General features: G+C 35.6%; 1 pseudogene; it reads right to left on the bottom strand.

Annotated features, from left to right (window-relative positions):
* Positions 1 to 4,920: 4,920 nt before the first annotated feature.
* The window catches only part of LOC139846929 (LEAF RUST 10 DISEASE-RESISTANCE LOCUS RECEPTOR-LIKE PROTEIN KINASE-like 2.4), a 38,742-nt pseudogene continuing 35,415 nt past the window's right edge, over positions 4,921 to 8,247 (bottom strand).

Raw genomic sequence — 8,247 nt, 5'->3', positions numbered from 1 at the left:
AGACTACTTATTCCCAATCCACCTTATCTCTATCTGTGATAACTGAATCCCATTTTACCCAAACCAACTTTTTTGAATTACTATCACCTCCCAAAAAAATCTTGCTCGGATAGATTCAATAACGTTCAACACGGTTTTTGGCGCATGAAAAAGAGAAAACGGATAAATGCCGATACTTCCAAGTACCGATTTGATTAAAGTCATTCTCCCCCCAATGGACAAAGGGTGCGCAGACCACGAAGATAGCCTCGAATGATATTTATCAAGAACATTGGACCAATTAGCCACACACTTCGTTGCTCCATCGTATTTAATGTATTGGCATTTTTCGTTGCTCCATCGTCTTGGCGACACGTGTGCGGCTTTGATAAGTTCTCATTTTAACCGCCTATTTTCTTTATCTCTCATGTTCTTTCAATTTTTCACCTCCTATAAATACCTCATTATTCTCACATGTTTTTTATCATCTCCTATTCACATTCATTTCTCTCCACATCTTCTTCAGCGCAAATAATTTTTTCTTCGATTATGGTATTCTTCACTTAGCGCATCAGGTTAGGGATTACTTCTTGTCTTTACGTTACAACAAACTTCTTCTCTTTTTATATTTTTAAGAAACAATGGCTTCTTCCACATCTGCCGCTGAGAGAAAGAATGTCGATGAGATTTCATCTATTATAACTCAGGCCCGTATTGACGAGATAAAGGCGTGGTATCTGCCTATTTGTCACCAGAATCCCATTCTTCCTCGTCGTATACAACGCGCCCATGAGCTTCCACAGAATAAAATTGCGGTTTACACAAGGGTTATGGAGGTCCGAATTGCGGTTTCCTTGCAATAATTCACCATTTTGGCATAGGTGCAAGCCAACTGCATCCTTATAGCGCCTACCGGTTGTCTTATTTTGAGATGTGGTGCAATGCACATCATTTTTGGTGCCTATTAAATCCCGTGTGAAATTTCTTTTATTACTGATTCTTGCGCTCGTGCGGGCCAATGGCACACTGGTGTAAACGCTTAAACAAAAAAGCCAACATGTCCGAAGCCATAAATGATATGTTTGCGTTGTACAAGGATCATAAATTAATCACTCAACCCTTTGTGAACGAGGTGTTGAGGGTTGGTGGTGTATCTATGAATCCACCTGCCTTGCCAATTCTGAGGAACAACGCTGGTCAAGATAGGGTTGATAGCGCCTTATTACTATATATCTTAACTGTTTATTGTGAACCGTTTCATATGTCTAACTCTTTCTTTTATTTATGTTGTAGTTATGAGGACTGGTGAGATTTTGGGTGATGCCGATCTTGAGGAGCTCACCATCAAGCATCCGTATGCTGAGCACGAGGTGGGCGTTGAAGACGAGGTTCCCATCGCTGGAGATGACGGTGATGATGTTACTGGCGGTGCTAGTTCGCCAGTGGTCAATGGTTCTTGCAGTGGTGGTCATGCTGAGACCGGTGACCAGGAAACCGGTGCTGACGCTCCGAAAACTGGCTAGCCTACTCTCCCATGAGGTCAGGGTCGAGGAGCTTGTTGGTTCTAGTGCAGTGCCTCTAGGAAGAAGAAAGAGATGCGAAAACATTTCGAGGTGGGTGGGAAGAAATCCCACAAGAAAAAGAAAACTGGTAAGCATTACCAACTTATCTTATGCTTACTGCGAAAAAAGTGTTTTTTTGACTTGTGTTTTTCTTGCAGTGGTTGGTGGCGCTGAAGGGGAAGAAAGGCGTGTCCGACATTCTATCCCCCGAGCCAACGTTTTGATGTTTCATCAGGGAATTGAGGAGACACGCGCCATCTTGTCAGGAGAAAGGCGTGCTTACTTACTTTAACATGACTCCCGATGAGAGTCTTCGCGTAGACATTCGGTTGTCTCTAACAAAACTTTTGCGATATTTTCAACGAATTGAGGAGACATGCGCCATCTTGTCAGGAGAAATTAGCTCCGCGAACTAGTCTACGAGTGCGAGGGAGGCGCGTGAAAGGCTGATCCTTTCCAGGATCAAGTTGAGGTGGCGCAAAAATCGCGTTCTGATGCTGAGGCTTCTTTTTCTTTGGCTAATTCCGAGAAAGAAGCGCTGGTGCAGGAGCTTGATGCCGTAAAGGCAAAAAATGAGGAGCTTACTGTCGGGGAGGGGCTGCTCTGGGCTAATAACGAAAATCTTTGCAAAGCAGTCGAGGAGCACTTGTCCCAGATCGCTAAAATGAATGTAACAACCTGAATTCCAGCACAGGTGCGCGCCGCCTACCCTTTTTATGCACCACGCACAGCGCCTGGTGAAGTTTGTTCTTGTTTTGTTAAAATTAAAGGATATAGGGACTCATGTGAAAATTCGTCAAAATTAAAGCCTTTGAGCTGAAGTTCCAGATTCATCTTCTCATTTGCATTTTACTAGAAACCTAGAAACACCTTCAAGTCTTAGTCCTTGAGAGAGGAGGCTAGGGTTGATCTAATTGGAGCATATTTTGAGATCAAACTCGAAATAGGAGTACTACTTGGTGATAGAAGCTTATTTCCAACAAGATATCCTTGTCATCATCCTTATTTCTCTCTTTGTAAGTAAACCCTAACTTTGTTATATAAATTAATTTGGGGTTTTGGTTAGTTCTTTGATTTTGGGTTTATTTAGGGGTAGTAAATGGTGTATTGAGTTTGGTAAGTGTTGATTCTCCACTAGTATGTAAGAAAAACGAATTTGAGCTTTTGAAACACTAACCCTGTAGATAAATATCTTGGAATGTATTAGTTCTGGTATTATAAGTTGAAATCTTGATATTATGATTTCTGGTGGTCAAACCTAACTTGAGTCTAATAAAGTCTTATAATTGTTGGATGGGTACAAATTGTAATTTTGTATTCATCTAACATAATAAAGGGAAGATGAAGTATATAATGTTTCACCAAAGGTATGTTTTATCTAAATTTGAGGAAGTGTCAAAATGGGTATTCTTACGGGTCGCTAGAATAATTGTAGTGAGAAGTGTGTAATATCACACTTATTAGATTAGAAAAGAAATAATATAACTAGTAGGTTAACTATATGCTATATTTATAATTGTAGGTTGTTAGAGAAGTGCATGTTTGTTCTTGTGATTGTGACTTGCAAGGCTTTGTCAAGGTGAGATCATATATAAATAAATGGGGTTTGTATGCTCTTGTTCAGTTGTTCACAATATGTAAACAATGACATATGAGTTTCGGGAGTGAATTTCCAATGTGGTAAAATTGTCCGAGACTATGAAAGTAGTCAAGGCTTGCGGTAGAAATTAATGGTGATTGTAGTGTACAATCTCCACATCGGTAGTATGACTACGAATCCGTTACTTTTGCGGTAGTTTGCTTTGCGTTGCTTGTATGTGTAAACTAGGTGCGGTAGTTATACTTATTTTACTTATATGTGTTCTCACTATTTAATTTAATTTTTTTTTTTTTTTTTTTTAATCAAGTCAAGGGCGTTTCACTGAAAGAGGCGCATGTTACTGTTAAGCGCCAATTCAATGCGCTAAAGAGTGGCCTCCCAGCTTTTGTTGCGCGCGCTTGTGAACCCCAAAAAATGAAAGTCGCCTTTTGATCAAATAACGCCTAATAAATCTTCAAACATCCTCGAAACGTACAAATAGGAACCAATATTACGAATAATAAAGTGTGTAATTTACGCAATATCCGACCCGTTGCTACCGGTCTTATATAACTAGATATGTTTGCATAAAGAGATCCAGACCAAGCGGTTGACTTGGAAGTTTTTCTATATTTAAAAGAGAAAAATTATAAAACTAAAGCAAGTTGAGTGGCAAATCGATACGCTAAATGCCTGAAAGGAAATATTTTGCCTAATTTTGACATAATTGGTAAAGACAAAGTGTGAAGACTCCAACGTTGACTCCCCATGGTCTTTGCTTAAGTCATCAATTGTCACCCTTGCGTTTCTTCTTTGAAACACCTAAACAAGTATATATATCTGAAAAAATCAAAATATCTAAAGAGTTAAAATGTTCCGGAAAGGGTTTGGGACCAAACGGGTTCAGATCCAAACACGCCAAAAAAGTTAAACTTGTCAAACGGGTCGGTTTGAGAACTTTTTCCCCTTAAATTTTCAGATTTTATGAAAAATCTTACAATGAGCATATCTCATTAACTTTACGTTTGATTATATATAAAGTGATACTCCATCCATCTTAAAATAAATGTCTAACTTACAATTTATATATGTTTTAAAATAATTGTTCAATTGTAAAAAAAAATTATTAAGTATCATTAAACTCTCCAATACTCATATTTATTACACTCGGTCACTCGTAATTATTATAATAAATTCAATCAAACTTATATCTTATATGTCAAGATTGATATTTATTATAAATATCTATCTTAAATCAACTAAAATTTTTGCATGTCATTGGAGAGAGTACCTTTGTTAGATTAATGATCGGATACAAGCCACCGTGCGTGCTATTACATTAGAGGAGTTCGAAGACTCAAATAATCTTCATGGGAATGTTGGGTTGTGAAGGCATGCAGCGGCTCAAAGGAAAACAGTTAAGGCCCAATGTAATTGTTGCTGACCCGTTAGGTAATAAAAGATTCATGTTGAGCTTGAACTTCTTGTTGGGCTAATTGTTGTGCTAAAATCGGTTGTTGGGCTAATTGTTGTGCTAAAATCGGTTGTTGGGCTTGGATAATATTGGTTAACCCTAAACATTGAACATGTCTGGTACTTTCATGTTATAATAGCTTGTTAACATGTAAGAAGTAAGATCAAGCATCCAGAAGCTATTTGCCTATTTATATATATACACAGAATTACAGATTCAATGGGTTTTATGTTTAATCTTCATACTGTCTTAAATATGGTTTTATATTATTTGGAATTGGCAAATTACTCTTGAACTAATTAATAATTACATCAACTTATATTACACCATCACATAAAATTAACATCATGAAACCTATAAGTATAATAACATTAAATTTTTTCATAATAGATGTAAATACACAATACATTTCAAAATGCTAAATACGAACATTAATGATGTAATTAATCGGTAGATGAGGAAATAGGAGATAGGAAGCCCCCATATCTTGATGGAGAAGTAAGATATGGTTTTGGGGGGATTTCCAATGATGCAAGGTCTCCATCTAACATTTCTAAAACCTTAGTGATTGTCGGGCGATTTAATGGATTTGTTTGTATACACCACAAGCCAACGATAATCATCTTCCTTACCATCTCATTTTCTTCGCCGCCTATAATTCCATCTAATCCAAGATGTTCTTCATCTAATTCAATCTTTTTGTATATCCAATGAGGAAAATATATTTCACTTGTATGATCAACTTCAACCTCAATATTCTTTCTTCCTCCGATCATTTCCAGAACCATCATTCCATAGCTATAGACATCTGCCTTATGAGAGACTTGTTCAAAACTTCTTGAAAAAAGTTCAGGTGCAATATACCCTGGTGTTCCTCTCAAATGGGACACTGAAACCATGCTTCTATTCTCATGTGATAGCTTAGCAAGCCCGAAGTCAGATATCTTTGGACACATATCTCGATCCAAAAGAATATTGTGGGGCTTGATGTCGAAATGCAAGATACGCGTGTTACCGCCACTATGCAAGTACTCTAAGCCACGAGCAATTCCAATTGCTTGTGGTGCAACTTTTCCCACCCAAGTTGGCTATCACTTGAAGAATCGCGATCATATATGAATTTTTCAAGGGATCCATTAGGCATGAATTCATAGATTAAAGCTCTTTGATGTCGATCACAACAAAATCCCACAAGAGTTACAATATTAACATGGCTGGTCCTGCCAACACTTGCTACTTCGTTAATGAAATCTTCACCATTACCTTTTAATTCGCTTAAAACCTTCACAGCCACAAGGATTCCATTGCTTAACTCTCCCCTGTAAACAGAACCAAAGCCACCTTGTCCTAGTTTGACTAAAGGAGTTTGTCATCTTTTTAACTTGAGAATATTTGTACCTTTTGGGAGCCAAGAATTCATGATTCTTCAGAAAATTTTCTATATTGACATGATTCATTGTCTTCCTTCTTGATTTGAATGTATTTATATTTCGCAAGATTAATACAATCATTATCATCACAACTCCTACGACAATCAGAACCCCGAAAACTGCATTAAAAATTAAATTGACAATTTTAAGCTATAATATTTATTATAATTATAATCATAATGGTAAGCGATATTTTAACAGTTTATTGTTTCCAGTTATAAGAGCGATTGAAAGCAGTGTTTTTTGTTCCTACATTTAGAAAAGTACAGTATCCGTAAATATGTTACTGCGACCTGAAAAGAAAGAGCGGGACAGTATATATTACTGCATTATCATAAAAAGCGAGACAAGTGCGGATAACTAGTATTTCAAGAACTATGATTTATCATCCCACAAATGTATTAAAGAGTTAACAAGTTCTAAGAGCAAGGAAAAATGAAACTGAGAGTTAGAGTTTCAGGGGATTCGAATGACAAAGCTAAAAACAATTCTAAAGGGATGAATGCAATTAATATATCATGGTATTACAAATATTACAGAAATTTTGTTTGATATGTATAACTAATAACTAATAATAATTATACATTTGTATTAGTTAAAGGGTATATACATTTGTATTAGTTAAAGGGTATATACATCAATTTAAACAATTCCTAACATACTTTTTGAACCATTTCTCGATTTGTGAGGGTTATTTTTATGCAAAGGTGATCGAATATTCGAGTGTCCCGAAAGCACATTGATAATATATCAAGGGTAAAAATAAGTCGAAATACTATGAGAAATACTATGAGAACGAAAACCAAAGTTTATAGTGTATAAATTTAACAATCTAAGAGCTCAAACATATACTCAATTTTAATGTTATCAAATAACTAAATATACTCTAAGAGAACTTTTTCATCAAAATTCGATCAAACTATAGATTATGCTTATGTTACTTTCGTATAGGCCCGGGCCATATGTGAGTTTAGGAAATGTATCATAGTGGGTTCTGATCTCGAAACCTAGTCGACCATCATGAGCCCAATCTCAATACCGCACGTTAAATCACCCTACCCTATCCTACATTCCCACGTCAACAGCAACACCGTGTCAACTAATTTGCAGCATTCTACCGTAGGTATTCTTGGCGGGCACAACAATTGTTGACCACCCCCTAAAATGCAAAACTATAAAAGTTTTTTTTTTTTTGAACGCAAGGCCTAAAAGTGTAGCTAGTGAGAATTAAACATTGGTCTTCTTTAGAGGTTCTCAAGCATCCAACATGTAAGTTGTAATGACCCGAACTTTTCCATGCTTATATATATTAAATGAAATTGTTATTTACATGATTAAGTGTTTCCAACATGTTAAGCAATCAAACTTGTTAAGACTTGATTAATTGAAATATGTTTCATATAGACAATTGACCACCCAAGTTGACCGGTGATTCACGAACGTTAAAACTTGTAAAAACTATATGATGACATATATATGATTATATATATAGTTAACATGATATTATGATAAGTAGGTATCTCATTAGGTATTTTAACAATGAGTTATATACATAAAATTGAGTTTATTGAATTAAGAAACTCGAAACGATATATATAACGATTATCGTTATAACAACGTCTTACTAAATACATATGAATCATATTAAGATATTGATACACTATGTTTAATCATGATAAATGATAAGTAAACATGTCATTAAGTGTATTAAAAATGAACTACATATGTAAAAACAAGACTACTAACTTAATGATTTCGAAACGAGACATATATGTAACGATTATCGTTGTAACAACATTTAACTGTATATATATCATACTAAGATATATTAATATATCATAATATCATGATAATGTAATAATTTAACATCTCATTAGATATAATAAACATTGGGTTAACAACATTTAACATGATCGTTAACTTAAAGGTTTCAAATCAACATTTACATGTAACGATTAACGATGACTTAACGACTCAGTTAAAATGTATATACATGTAGTGTTTTAATATGTATTCATACACTTTTGAAAGACTTCAAGACACTTATCAAAATACTTCTACTTAACAAAAATGCTTACAATTACATCCTCGTTCAGTTTCATCAACAATTCTACTCGTATGCACCCGTATTCGTACTCGTACAATACACAGCTTTTAGATGTATGTACTATTGGTATATACACTCCAATGATCAGCTCTTAGCAGCCCATGTGAGTCACCTAA

The sequence above is a fragment of the Rutidosis leptorrhynchoides genome, chromosome 5 (assembly GCF_046630445.1).
Source record: "Rutidosis leptorrhynchoides isolate AG116_Rl617_1_P2 chromosome 5, CSIRO_AGI_Rlap_v1, whole genome shotgun sequence".
NCBI lineage: Eukaryota > Viridiplantae > Streptophyta > Magnoliopsida > Asterales > Asteraceae > Rutidosis > Rutidosis leptorrhynchoides.
Note: the sequence above shows the minus strand (reverse complement) of the source record. Positions and strands in the feature narration are given on the sequence as shown.